The following is a 15,263-nucleotide window of genomic DNA, read 5'->3' on the forward strand; positions in this document are numbered from 1 at the left end:
CTTTCTCCCCAGAACCACTAGCCATTCTTTTAACCTCCCTGGAGCCCTCTCCCCTGCACTGGACCAAATGGAAACAATAAAGCTTTTTGCAGCAAAATTAATTAAAATAAAAACCACTTAGTCAAAATCTGTTATTGAGTATGTAACTAGGTTCAAAGGTCTAAAGTGTCCTTTAGTCCAGACTCTATGAGTCAAACAATCAACCCTTCAGATCTCCCAGTCTCTCTTCAGCTCTAGAATTCAGCCTCATGGAGAAAATCATGTATTTGTTGAGTTCTTTTAAACACAGGATATTTTATATACAGAGGGATAGAGAGAGAGAAGGGTAAGACACATTCTTTATCTTTCCTTATGAGAACTGGTATGAAAATATGCAAACATAAATACCAATTATAAAAAGTAAATAATTATGCCAATCAACAAATAAAATATGTCCCAGGATGGAGTGGACCATAACTGCTTTTGATGGTGGGGAAGGGCACGTAATGAGAATAGAGCCACAGCTGTTTAATAATTATGCACCTTACTAACTATAGATCAGAAGTTTTCTTACCCTGGGAAACTAGAGGAGAAAACAAGGCTGTGAAAAGATAAGATGCCTCGGCGGGTCCGTTACTCAGAAAAGAAGTACATTTTGAGAACAGACCTAGGACAGGACATGCTTTGATTTGGTTGCCGTGCCCAGGCCCTGACCCCCTCCGGGAGTTTGCCTCAGGAACGCTGACCATTCTCCTGCCCCCGGAACAGGCCGAGCTGTTTGTAACATCATAGATTAGCCACCTGGTTATCGGACTTGGCGCTCCTGGAGGCCGGGCTGCAGACCCTCCCCTCCCCTTGCCCTGTTACACTTGTAGCCGCAGCTGCACGCAGTCATCTCCCTCACTCGCATATAATCAACCAATTGGCGAGGGGGTCAGAGCAGAATTTCCGGGGTGACCAACTGCTTTCCCCATATTGCCAGCATTATTGGGATAAATGCTCACATATGATTCACCCCTGTCTCTGCTTAAATTGGCTCAAGTTGTGATAGGTGGTCTCGAACCCCTTGTGTCCGGTATCACTTTGAGAACCATTGCTTCGGGGAGGGGGCATAGAGGGCAATGATTGTTTGTTTAGGGCAACGATCATGGCTTGTGCATGCCCGTTCCACCAAAACCTAGCACAGCACATGGCACCAGCTAATAAATTTATTCTTCTAAAAGTTTGGAACTCAAGAGTCAGCCAGGCTGTGTCCAGGTCAGAAGCCACGAAGCTCTGGATCTCCCCTCACCACTCTCAAGTGCCTGACCAACTCTGAAGCACAGTCAGATTTCCTGGATACAGAGAGCCCTTGAACACATAATTTAACTGAACGACTCTGGAAGAGTTCTCTGTGCCATCTCTGAGCAGACAGACAAGCTCTGAGGTCTTGGAGGCAGTAATCAGATAAGTACTTCCCACTGAACTAAGAATCAGGCTGCAATAGAATCTTTGCGAGATAAATTTAAATAACAATGAACTCTTTTGTGGGAAGTTAAAGAGGAGCCTTAAGAATGTAACAGACCAACTCTTCAGTGCAGTCCTCAGGATTTCATTATCATTTATTAGTCAGTTTTCTTTCCTTTCTTCCTTCTTACCTTCCCTCCTTCCCTCCCTCACTTTTTTTCTTCCGAAGGCACCCGGGCTGCCTACGGTGCAGGGCAAGGGGAGGGGGCAGCAGAATGGGGCCCACCCACCACTCGGTGGAGCGGGGACGCGGGCAAAATGTAAAGACTGATAAAATCTCACGTTGGCAAGATTATGTGGAAAAGAGCATTCTCAGATACATACAGGACCCCAGATTTGAATATCGTTTTTAGAAGAAAACTGGCAGTACCTATCAAAATCTTAGAAACATTTACCTTTATACCCAATAATTCTACTTCCAGTACTATCTAAAAACAAAACAAAACAAAACAAAAAATCATCCCCCCAGGTTTTGGGAAACACTGGCAGAGCTGTTGGGAGCCTTTGAACACATCCAGACAAAGACTTAAACTAAGAGAATGGCAGTGAGGAAGAGGGGGCGTTAGACTCCAGAGATAGGTAACAGGTAGGATTAACAGTTTTAGAGGTTGTCGTGGACTGAATTTTATCCCTCAAAAAGATATATTGAAGCCCCAATTCCCACTACCCATGAATGTGGCTTCATCTGGAAATAGATCTTTGTAGATGTAATCAAGTTAAGATAAGGTCACACTCAGGGTAAGTCCTAAATCCAGTATGACTTGTGTCCTTATAAGAAAAAAGAGACACAGAGACACGGGGGAGAATGTCATGTGGTGACAGAAACAGAGATTGGAGTGGTGCATCTACAAGCCAACAAATGCCAAGATTACCAGAAACTAAGAGAGAGCGTGGAACAGATTCTTCCCTAGGGCCTCCCGAGAGGGACGCTGCAGACATCTGATTGCGGACACCTAGCCTCCAGACCTGTGAGAGAATAAATTTCTTTCGTAGTAAGCTACACGTGTATGGTACTTCAAAGCAGCCTCAGGAAGCTAACAGAGAGACCAGTGGGTGTGAGTGGTCAAGAAAAGGGAGCTGCCCGGCCGGGCGTGGCTCAGCGGTTGGGCGTCATCCTAGGCCCGAGGAGATCACGGTTCAATTCCCGGTCAGGGCACAGGCCAGGGTTGCGGGCTCGATCCCCAGTGGGGGGCGTGCAGGAGGCAGCCGATCAATGACTCTCATCATTGATGTTTCTCTCTCTCTCTCTCCCCCCCCTCCTCTCTCTGAAATCATTAAAGATATTTAAAACAAAGAAGAGGGGGGAATTAAAGATGTTTTGGCATGGCAGGAGAATGAGGTCAGTGTCTGACGTCGTAAATCACCATCCCAGGGTCCACCTATTTTGCATTTAGAAGGAAAATCTAAAATCAAAAGCAGCCTGGAGGTACAAGTGTGTGATTCCTGAGAGATGGCAAATTCATTTACTAAATGCCTGTATTCACGCTGGAAAGCCTTCATGTGCTCTAAGGTGAGAGGGGCTCTACTCCGTGGCAGAGGCATTAGCCTCTCTGTAGAAATACACCCAGAACCAGCAGGGTGAGTTCTGGAAATCAGGGCCACTTCCCACCCAATCCTGAGCTGACTCTCTAGAGGATGTGGGTCTGCCCTGGCTCTCTGGGCCCCGGGTGAGCCAGACAGCCCAGCACCCCAGAGGATGTGGACCGACCACGTGCGGGCAGGGGCCGGAGCGGGCTGTCTGTAACCAGGGTGCAGCCCTGGCTGCCACTTCACCCGCACAGCCCGTTTCTCACGCGAAACAACAGTGGGTGACAAAGGCATGTGAGGACTGAAGTAACCTCACAGTCGGTCCAAGCGTTTGATTGCACAGAGGAGGGAAATCAGACACAGAGACGTTAAGTGGTGTATTCAAGGTCATGAGCGATTGGGTTTCAGAGCTGGAACTGGAAAGCACTCTTTTCATGACAGCATTTCTAATGTCTTTTTCAGCCTTAAATCCTATGCTTCTAAAAGCAATTTATAAATAGAATGGGTGCTGGAAGTTTCTAAATAGCACCACACACCAAACATTGCTATTTAAAGAGAAAACTAACTGGAATTCATCAGTCTCACATTTTGTGCACCAGGGCAGACCATTTGAGGGAGATCAGTCAGACTGGCTGCGTCTTCTGATCTTCAAGAACATTCAAGAACACTGACAAAAATCCTTTCATCACAAACGGTTGCGTGCTGGATTTTCACTGGTGCTCCGGGCTACATGGCAACTGAGTTGCCTGAGAATTTCCCCCAACATACCCCCCTCCCAGCTCCAAAAGGGAAACAGATGTGGTGACAGCAGCCTTGCCCTAAAGCCAATACCCTGCAATTGTGGAAAAGGACAACTCATCACTTTCTCAGGTGATGCGTCCACTGAAAACGAGCTCCCTTTCGACCAAATCAAAGCAGGCTCCAGGGCCTGAGCTGGACTCTGAGTGCGTCTGACAGGTGAAGGGAGGGGACGAGAGTGGAGATGCCTGAGGGCGAGGCCACCTGGCAGCTGCCACCTCCAGCTGCAATCCCAGACCAGGCCCAGCTGCTGCTGGAAGCTGCCGGCTGTGGGGCACGGGGCTCCCCCCTCCGGAGAGCAGAGAGGAGGGCAGGATGCTCTCATCCCTGCTCTCACCCCTTTCGCTCTTATTCTTTCCCCTTTCCCTTCCTTTCCCTTTTCTTTGTGTTCATTCTTGTCATTTCATCCCCTCTCCTCTTTCGATCTCTTTCATATTTTCCCCTCTATCCTGCCTTTTCCCCTTAATGCTCAACCCCAACCCTGGTCTATTACTGGATACATGGAAATGATGTCACTTTAAATCAATATAAGTCAGCGACTTCAATGCCTTAAAAAGACTAGTCCTGTGGTAATGAATGGACCTGTCCTTTCCTCCAAAAAGGCTGCAGTGCGTCCCAGTGGTCATGGGCTGGCCACCGTGAAATCATCAGCTCGAGGAGGACATGCCGAGCTCCAGGAAAGAACATCACCGTGGCTCCCTGGTTCCCTGGATGTCTGAGCATCGGAATCATCAGAATTTCATGATACTGATTCCTAGCTCCATTCTCAGTGACAGGGTAGAGTGAACATGTATAGGAAATACCCCCTTACTCCCAACATACAGAATGGATAGAAATACTAGATAAAATATTAAAATATATACATAGGTGCTGAATAAATATATGTATGCATGCTATATAACAGCCAAATTCAAAAGAAAGAAATAAAATCTTAAGAATAAGACCTTGAAGAACATAGCCATGAGCAGGTATTGAAGCCAGGTAGTCCTCAGGTGTGTCGGGAGGAGACAGGCGCCTCAGAACTAAAGCTCTAGAGTTGAAGCCCCAAGTCCCCACTCGGCAGGCGGTTGGACCTAGACACCCTGCATAAAGCCAAGAGTGAAAAAGCCAAGTGCCATCCCTGAGGAGTGACCAGAAGATTCTACCTCAAAGTTGTAAAGCTACTAGCATTTCTTCCAATAACCTTTGAGGCTGATCAAACCATAACTCTAATAATGGGCCCTCTTTGGAGGTTTTCATCTTGGCAGATGACAGACTCAGAGGAACCTTGCATTGAAACCTCCTTTCATCCTGGATGTTGGATTTCATGTTAGCAAATAAGCAGTCAGCATAGAAATAAGGCCACTGGTTTCTAAAGCCGAATCTTTGGAACTTTGCCTGGAATCAATCATGCTTTTATTTGCCAAAACCTACAGACATAGTCATATATATCCAACAGCCCCTCCCCCTTATTGGTTTTTATGGATGTTAATTAACAGCTCCATTGTTGCTAGGCCATTTAGAGACACTCTGCTAGAAATAATAGCTGCATCACTCTGGTTACAGATCTATCTGAGCCTTTGCTGAGGGTTGTAAAGTCTTAATGAAGTAGCAGCCCAGCAGGGCCACTCAGGCCCACTTAGATTTTGCACGTGAACGCCTGTCTCTTATTTTTATTCTAACTTTTGCCATCCGCCTGGGGAGCCACCTCCAGAATACTCACCTAAGGAAGTGGTGGTCTCCACCTGCCATCCAGATAACTGAAATATGGATTTGCAATGAGCTTTTTCATTTCCTCTGATCGTAATGCCTTCATTTGTCTAGAATTTCCTAAGTTTACAAAATACTTACACAGGGTAACCCAGTTCCTACAAGGTAGGTAGAAGAGTTAACATGACCACGTACAGATGTGAAAAAGAGGTTCAGGGAGGTTTGGTAACTGGTCCAAAGTTCCTCAGAAGAGCTGGGGCTTGAATCCAGGTTTCCGGTCCACTATACCAAGTGACCAATTGGCCCCTCCTTCCAATGACTGTGACCTTCCATTCTCCCTATCTTGATGTTGATTTGGCTATCCTGCACTCTTTTAAAAAAAAAAAAAAAAGTGATAAAATATGCATAACATAAGTTTTACCATTTTTAGGTGTCTAGTTCAATGGCATTAAATACATTCACGTGGTTCTGCAACCATCAACGCCATCTACCTCCAGAACCTTTTCCTTACCCCTAACTGAAACTGTACCCACTAAACAATGACTTCCCACCCCCCTCCCCCCAATCCCCTAGTAACCACCGTTCTACTTTATCTCTATGAATGTGACTACTCTAGGTACCTCATACAAGTGGAATCATACACCATTTGCCCTTTTGAGTCTGGCTTATTTTACTTGGCATAATATTTTCAAGGTTCATCCATATTGTAGCATGTATCAGAAGGGCAATCATTTTGAAGGCTGAGTAATATTGCACTGTATGCATATTCTACATCTTTATTTCTTTGCTCATCTGTTGATGGTGCCCTGAACTCTTATCTCCTTCTTTGAGAAATAGCGCTTCAAATTTCCTTTAAGAAGTTACTTCTTCCAGTGGATAAAGCCTGGTGGAAGTATTAATTAAGATGCTCTGGGCTGAGAACAATCCAAGCAGCTGTTCTCTCTTAGAATCTGAAAACCAAGCAACATGATAAACAGGACATAAATGGAATAGGCCTTTAGATAAATACAGCTATAACTAGGCGAGACTGGGCAGTAGTTTTGGCTACATAGAGATGTTCCAGTTCTTATTCATTCTCAAGCCTTCCCTTGGATTATGTGACTTACACTACGGCCAGTATTAGATTCTGTTGCTGGAAACCAAAGAACTCTAACATTCATTAAAAGCAAATGAAGGCTACCCCACTTCCACAGCCTCCATTCCGACCATGAGCATGATTTCTTTTCCCCTTAAAGAATAAATTCAGTGTTTATTTTTACATTATTTACCTACTTAGATTTTCAGGGACAGGATACAGAAAGTTGGAGGGTAAGGAGAAGGAAAAGTAGAAGTTTTGACAACTATTTGCCCTATAGATGAACTTGAATTTCCTTTAAAAAACTATTTATCTTCACTCTCACTTATTTTAGGTCAATTCTGGGCCTAATGTATAAGGACTTAATTGTCAGTATTAAAAGGCTTTATAACTCTCTCCAAATTCCTTGGGGTCTTTGAAATGTGTTTTCAGGATCACTGATTTTTTTAAGTGATCACACTTTTGTTTTCACCTACAAAACAAAGTCCTATTTCTCTCAAAATATTCACTTATTCAACAAATAATTATTGAACACCTGAAATATACCAGCCACTGGGCTAGGTTCTGGGGACACAGCAGCAAACAGGACAGACATGCTCTCGGCCTTTGTGAAGCTTATCTTCCAGTGAGAGAGACCGAAGGTAATTAAACAATCAGGCGAAACTCTGGAATTCTAACTTAGCTAAGTGCTCTGAGCAACTATTAAGCAGGATGTCACCTGGTCAGGGATGCAGAAAAGGCTTCCCCTAAAAAAGGTGACTGAGCCCCGGCCGGTGTGGCTCAGTTGGTTAGAGCATCGTCCCTTACACAGAAAGGTGGCGGGTTCCAGGTTGCAGGTTTGATCCCCAGCGATGCTTCTCTCACATCAATGTTTCTCTCTCTCCCCCTTCCTCTCTCTTAAAAAAAAAAAAAAATCAATGAAAAACATGATTTTAAAAAGGGTGATTGAAATGAGTTCTGAGAGAGAAGTTGAATAAGCAGGAGCCGCCTAAGTGGGATAGTGGGGTCTGAGGGGAGAAAGGTTTTGGCAGAAAAACAGCCCAGGCAAAGTTCTGTTTGAAGGTGGCCTAGCATCTCTGTCTCATAAACTTTCAGAATTTTATCCTGATTTTATCTAATAATTTTACATGGATTTTCTTTTGGAAAATGCTTTAATATACCATATCTAACGCTGAACTCACAACAGCCCCATTAGACCAAGACTCAGGTTTCGCCTGGGTCCCAGCTTCTGCAGCCCATGTCTCCTCCCCTTCCACGCCCACAGCCTCCACTTGAACTTCGTAGGCAAGCTGAGCGTCTCATGGGCTGAGAAAGAAGGGATTAAAGGAGCTCTGGGCTCAAGTCATGTGATGGCTAGTTTCACCCTGACCTCGTGTCTCAGTTCTCATAACCATGTCGCTAAAATAAGAATATTTTACTCTAAACTTCGTGACAGCTCCCTTTCTGGGTAACCTTCTCGGCCCTCCCATCTCTGTTTAGCCCTAGGGTTTGGCCTTGCTTTTTCCTATTCCCTGCTGGGAATCAGAGCCCCACCCTGGATTCTAGCAGAGTCCTTCTGTCTATAACCACATTCCCTGAGGCCACACTCTGCTTGCGGGAGTTTGGGAACTTTGCTTGCTCAGTATTTCCCACTGTAAAGTCGGCCTCAGCAGGACAGGCCACCCTTCTGCTTCCAGCTGCGTGCAGTGGCTGCCCCCTGGTGGTCATTGCCACAGTTGTACTCTCACTTCCTAGCTCAGCTCTGCAAGGCTTTGGGCCCTTCAGCACCTGCCCTACTCCTTTGGGGACATCCAGTGCAGGGACCCGGCTCTTTCTAGTCTTCTACAACTAACCAGGCCATATCCCAGTCAGGCCAGACCCTTGGCTGAACTGCAGCTGAGCCACGTCTTCTGACTTCCTGGTCCAGGGCTCGTCACACTCCGTCCAAGTCCTATACCTAGTAAATAAATCCACCTGGTAACGGGGGTTTTCGCACTCTGACTCAGATGTAAAAAATAATTCATGATTAGAGAGGGATTTTATTTCCATTATTTAAGGAGCACTGTCATCTTCGGTATATATTTCCTCGGCTGCTCAAGAAACATTTATAATGAAACCATTTTCTGTCAATGAAACTCATATTGCCGACAGATTGACAGAGAACATGAGCCACAAACCAAGTGGCTAGGATCTGTGATGATTAGATCAGGGTTTACAAATAGATCTGACCAGATCCCATGCACTTCTCCCTGAGGTCGGCCAGGATTCCTGCAGGGAAGGGCTACAGATGGCTACAGTCTCTCTGCTCAGCTCCCCAAGGTCCCGCTATCACACTCCACGGCCCTCCCTCCCCAGGGCACTCAAGGAATCAACTCTTTCCAGTGCTGAGCCGCCCTGTGTAAGGGAACACCCAGCTCAGAAGGAGCCCAGATTTCCCAGCCATCTCACAATCGTGGTGTCAGGAGGGTGTTTCGGTGCCATGAGCCCCCGTGCCGGGTCAGTGCAGAGGATGGCTAGACAGGCTGGACTTTTTCTCCTCTCTGTTCCTGCTCTTTGACACAAGTTGAGGAGCAGATGAGATGAGTGTCTCCTCGTGCACCCTCATTCCCTGCCACCAGATCAGGACAAAACCACTCACCCATTTCCTTGGAAACTGTACATTTTGCAGAAAGGCCAAGCTCAGAAAGCGCACCCGGGAACGGGCGTTGTCACGCCATCTCACACGCCGTCTCAGAATCTGTAACCTAATGCCAATCCCCATAATCTTGCCGCTTCGTCTCGTTTAGCAATACTCGGTGACAGCAAAGCGTGTGCCGGTCGCGGGGGAGCCTGCGATGCAGGGCCCAGTACCGGCTGTTCCAACAGCATCTGGGAAAACCTAAGGGCAGGGGAGGCGGAGGGGTGGGGGGGGGGGGTGACGCAGATGCGGAATTTAAAAATCTAGAGAATGGCACGCTAGTAAAATTACCGTGTAAAACACACCCAAAAGTGGAAAATAGAAAGGAGGGGGAGGAGAAGGGAAAGCAGCAGTAGGAGGAGGGGAAGGAAAGCAAAACGAGATAAAGCAGGAGGCCCCGCGCCCGCACAGGTGCCCTACAGGCCCCACCGCATGGCCCCCGGTGCTGCTGCAGGCCCTCGGTCCCCTCGAGAGAGACGGTTTACCCGTGTTTCCTAAGCGATCCACCCTCACCTCAACTTTGGTAAGCAGGTGTCACCAGGATGGGGAAAGCAAAAAGCAATGACAAAAGTGGGAGCTGTGGTCCCCGTGCCGAGAAGCTGCCAGAAGCAGTTCATCGGTGTCATTCCTGCCGAGGAGGATTTGGGGCTGGGGGTGACTAGCTCAGCTCCGGGTTCTGCTTTCCCTTCAGCTTAAAGCTGCTTCCCAGGTGCTTGCGCACTGCCCAAACCTCCGGCACCGGTAACTGAACACCCCGGGAGCCGGCCCAGGGCGCCCCCAGCCAGCCGGCGCTGCTGGTATTTTCCACCCCCGGTCGGCAGAGAGAGGCCGAGAGCCAAGTGGGTGTGCAATGACCGAATGAGATCAAATAGGATTTAGCAGGCATGGTCTCCCTTACATCTGGCCAGTTCAGGCAGGAAGAGCATTTCACAGCTCAAACAGTGGGTGGCAGGTATGGAAATATGCGCATTTTTAAATCCTGTGCTGATGTTTTGAAGGGAAATCCTGCTAGAGAAATGTAACCGTTTGCTCACTTAGGCCATAAAGGACTTGAGAAGTTGTTAAAGGAAAGGAAGTTTTCCTTACAAAACATACGCTTTCAGGGATGTGATTATTTAATCCAGAAAAGATACGTTCAGTTAAAAATCAGGTCAAGCTCGGCTGGGCATCGCTCAGCTGTTGAGCGTCAGCCTAGGATCCAGGAAATCACGGTTTGATTCCCGGTCAGGGCACATGCCCGGGTTGCGGGCTCGATCCCCAGTCGGGGGCATGCGGGAGGCAGCCGATCAATGACTCTCTCATCACTGATGTTTCTACCTCTCTCTCTCCCTCTCCCTTCCCCTCTCTGAAATCAATATATTTAAAAAATAAAAAAATCAGGTCAAAAATAAACACTTAAATGGGGAAACTCCACACTAAAAAATAAGTATCTAACAAGCTAAGTAAAGGTTAATGGAAGAGCAAAAATTCATGGAGGAAAGGAAAGGAAATGAGGCCTGGAATCCATCCGGAACCAAATGGCTCCACAGAAGACAGTGAGTGTCCCCCAGTTAGACAGAGGCTCCCAGGACCAGAGTGTATTGCTTCAGTTTGCCTACCTCAGTGCCCTTGGCTTTCTTTAAGGAAACACCCCACGCAAGTCTCACAGTCACCTCAGGCTGGGCGAGGGGATAAAAGATACGCCCGTGTGTAAGCAGTCCTGGCAATTTACAAGGGCCAGGAAATTCACCAGCGCCTGAAGAGTGGAATTATCCTCCGGACAAGTATAACACAATCGCAGTGATGTTTTATTAAAACTGTCTCCATGCTCGTAAATATGTTTCCTTTTCTAGAATTCCAGTCCACCTCTTTCCCAGCAGTCAAATAAGCCCTGTGCTTTTTCAAAACTTCCTGACATTTTTCCATGAGGAAAATACCACTTTATGACCATTTCCACCTTGCTTTATATTTCATTTACTTATAGGAGTCAGTATTAATTTTGCTTCTATTCTCCAACCCTCTCTTTGTCATTCCCCCTCACTTAAAACTCTGTGAATTGATAGTCTTGGAATCTGTTGTTTTTAATGTTGCACTTCGTTGTATGTGTCCTCGTTGAACACTGAAAGTATAACACAGCAAAAATGATTACTAAAAAGATTTCTTTCAGCTACAAAAATCTTGAAAAAATGTCCACTTCCATTCTGCACTCATGACCTGAACTTCCCGTCTACTTTCTCAAGGCCAACTCTGAAGAGTTAGACTTGGTAAGCCCTTGTGGGTTAATTCATCTCCTTTTCCATAGATCTTAAAATGAAACTCACCTTCTTTATTTCCATTCTTAGAGTAAGCCTAGAACCTGGAAGTGCAGAATAAAGGCTATTTGGAGCTGAAAACAACTGAGAAAAAACAGACACAGAAAGAGCTCTGCCCTCCTTTTTTCTATCTAAAAGGAGGGCATAAATTCCCCTTGCGGAGGTACCCCCTGCCCATTCCCATGCTAGGAAGAGGAGGACAACCCTGATCACCAAAAACGAAGACAGCCCTTAAATAAGTCTGCATAAACAAACCTTAATAAATAACCCTTAGATACCATTAATTTTTCCATATACAATTTTGTCTAGTCACTTCTCCAGAATTTATTGCCTTTGTTAAAACGGTATATAAGTTCCCTGAGTTTGATTCTTTGTTTTCACTTCTCTTCTGTGGAGCTCATGTGCAAATAAAATTAAAAATAAAAATGTTGTGCCTTTTCTCTTGTCAACCTGTTTTTTGTCAGTTTAATTTACATTTTCCCCGGCCCAGATCCTAAGAAGGTAGAGGAAAAGTTTTTCTTCCCCTGCAAAAGATGAAAAATATGTTCATCTAATTTTTGTTTCTCAGGCATGGATCAAATTCAAAAGTTTACATTTGCCATGATAACAGAACACACACAGGAATAAAGGAAAGGAAAGAGGAAACAATGGCTTCGAGGTTTTTAAGAGCTAAAAGTAGAAGATATGTCCATGTTCTGGCTCCAGGGGCTTTTCTGGCCCATGATGTCACCTCCTTGTTAAATGGCCAGATCATCCCACTAGAAGGCTTCATTTTATAAAATATAAATTCATTGCTTTAGAGAGTTTAATACAAAATACTTGAGTCAGTACTTTCCTAATTTCAAAGTCCTACAAAAATGTTAGTTCATGCTCCTAATCTTTTTTCTTATTAGATTGATTTATTGGTACTTAATCTCTCTCTCTTAGGTTTTTCAACTGAAAAGCATCTTTTCTGCTTCAGAGTCCAGGCACCCATGGTGAAGAGCATTACAGAAATTCTAATATTCATTCTAGGAGCTGTCAGGCGGTGGTGAGGCAACCTCTGCTTTTCAGCCACACAGGAAGCCTAGGCCCCCAGAGTCACATTTCATGAATTCTGAACACAATATTCTTGAAGAACAGGCCGGGCCAGGTCGCACCTGCTTGAGTGGTGGTCTGAGGCCTGGCTTCATTCCCAACCTCTTGGGCCACAACTCTTGAACAAGAAATAAGCACCTGGCACCAGGTTTTGCCTTGTCTGATGAGCCGGGACACCTGGCTTCTATATTCTTGCTTCTGGGATGAGTGGGCCTACTCAGAAATTAGTAAAGACTAACAATTATTACAACTTGGTTTAAGCCTCATTGTAAACAGGTGTATTATTTCTCCAGGACACCAGACAGTTCATACAGTCATACAGTGATTTCTATTTTTATTAAATTTAGTACAGTAAACTTTTATTCAGTCTCTACTCTGTCAAAGACATGGATCTAGAATCTATAGGAATTAAAGAAATGTTGACATGCATCTAATAGGAAAAACTTTCCCTGGCTTTAAGGAGTTTGTACTCTGTGGAAAATTTTCAGTGCACTGCATCTGAAGCACAGAGATAACTCTTATACATGTTTCAAAATATATAAATCATCAAAAAAGAAAAAACAGGACTGGGCCACCTTCAGATCCTTCAGAGCTTGAGAATTAAATGTTGCTTTCTGTATGGTTGACCTCTAAGGCCATAAAAATAAGACATAAAAAGCTATCTAATGCTGCTGAGATTTAAATCATTTTTCCAAAATAGGTTTGCCAAGACAAGAGGAGGTGTTTTCTGCAGTGAAGGGGAGGTGAATGAGAGGGAGTGTTGGACAGTCCCAAGTAATCGCAATTGTTTAGGTTTCTGCAGTTATCTGGCCCTCCGCTTATGAGAGCAAAGCAGTCCAAAGGCAGAAACAGCAGTGCTCACCTCTTCATGCCACAGGATGTTACATTCTTTCTATAAACAATACGGGTGCAAAGGTTCAGGGAGAGTGAGAAGTCTGACCTGAAGCAACTTTTCCACTACTTATCATTTTTGACAGTTACAAGAAATCAAGAGAAGGAATTTTCTTGTCTTATTAATTTCTAATCTTTAAAGTTCAAAGGGTTAGTCCTTCTGAAGATTAGGATGCACTAAATACATCCGGAGGAAAGGGTGCAGTACATTTTCTGAGAACACTGTCCAGATATGAACTCTCTCCCCTTTATTCAGGATATCAGAGGAAGGGGCAGGAGAGGGGAGGAGAGTTCAGGCATCTCGGCTCAGAGCAGACGCTGCAGTAAGCGCTTTCTATTGCTTCCACCTGCAACAGGGCCATAGCCACCCTGGGGATGGAACTCAGTCTGTCTGCAGACCACCAATGCAGCCCAAGTCCCAGCCAGGTCCATGGGATGCCAGAGAGCTATAAATAGCCCCCTAGAACTGCCTTCTGGTGACTTGTTACTACCAAGTGGGAGTGTGCGCTTCCCGGAAGATCCCTAAAATGAGTGCAAAAAGAACTCGGGAAGGAAGCATGCCTTTTGCTGAACTTTAAACATTAGAGGAATAGTCGAAATATCTCAGAAGAGATAGATATTCTGATCTTCCAGTTTTAACCTATCTCACATGCTGTGATTTCTCAAGGCAGTTGCATAAAAATCAGATTTCTCCTCTTTGAATTACTGCTGCTTATTTCCCGGTGGGAGACCCTGTGATCTCATATGTGAACATATGTGATGAGATGCTGCGGCAAGAGCATTTGTCACAGACAAGAAATTTGCTCCCACATAGGCCATCGGCACCCAGTGCAACGGGGCCCCGCAGCTCATGCCGTCACAGAAAGCACTTGAAATCAGAGACTGCTCCCCCAACCCCACCCGGCAGCCCAGCTACCCCAAACAGGGGCACCACAGTGCTCAGAGTCCTCCAGAAAAGGGGTTTCCACCCTCTTCCACAGTTCACTCTCTCTGAGCTTGAAACATAAAAATAAAGCACTTCCGTGAGCGTGTACTATGTAGCCAAGAGAGATTTCTGGAAGGAGGGTGACTTATACAAGAAATATCGGTACTGCAATAAGAAATAAAGGAAGAAAGTACTCCTGGGTTTTCATATAAACTCAAGCTGTAAATAAGAAGCTGTTTTCCCCCTTATCTTGTTCTCGGTAGAGACAGAGACCAGCCGGATGCTATCTGTGGGAGAAAACTCCAGAATTTGCAATTACTGTTCACTGTCCTCATGCTTCCTCTACCTCTCTGATGCTAGTATACACACTTCTGGACCTCCGATCCTCCTTAGTTAGAGGCACTATCTGCTGTAAGCGCTTTGACAAGTCAGCAGACCTCTTTGTGCCTCGGCTGTCCATCTGGGAGTGGGGAGCGAGCTACGAGGGTCACCTCAAGATCCCTGGCCACTCTACCCGGTTAGGATTCAGTGACTCCAGCAGTCCTCCATATCCCAAGGAGTAGCTTTCACTGCTTTGTTGGGAACTGTTGAGTCACACTGGGATGGCAGTTTTAAGATGAGGCTGGAGTAGAATCATATCTACTGAAATAAGATTGGACTGAGGAATGCGGATAAGGAATGCAATGTGGTATGGGTGGAAAAGGTAATCAGAGTACATGGATGGCGTGTCCTTGGCCGACAGGCAAGAGTAGGCAGAGTCCCGACAGTTGATGAATGACCAGCTGCCATCGGAAACATGACTCTTCCCTGAAGAGCTGCCTATCATCTATTGGGCAGAAGCCTCAGAGT

This window comes from Miniopterus natalensis, chromosome 5 (assembly GCF_054644295.1).
Source record: "Miniopterus natalensis isolate mMinNat1 chromosome 5, mMinNat1.hap1, whole genome shotgun sequence".
In the NCBI taxonomy this organism is placed as follows: Eukaryota; Metazoa; Chordata; class Mammalia; order Chiroptera; family Miniopteridae; genus Miniopterus; species Miniopterus natalensis.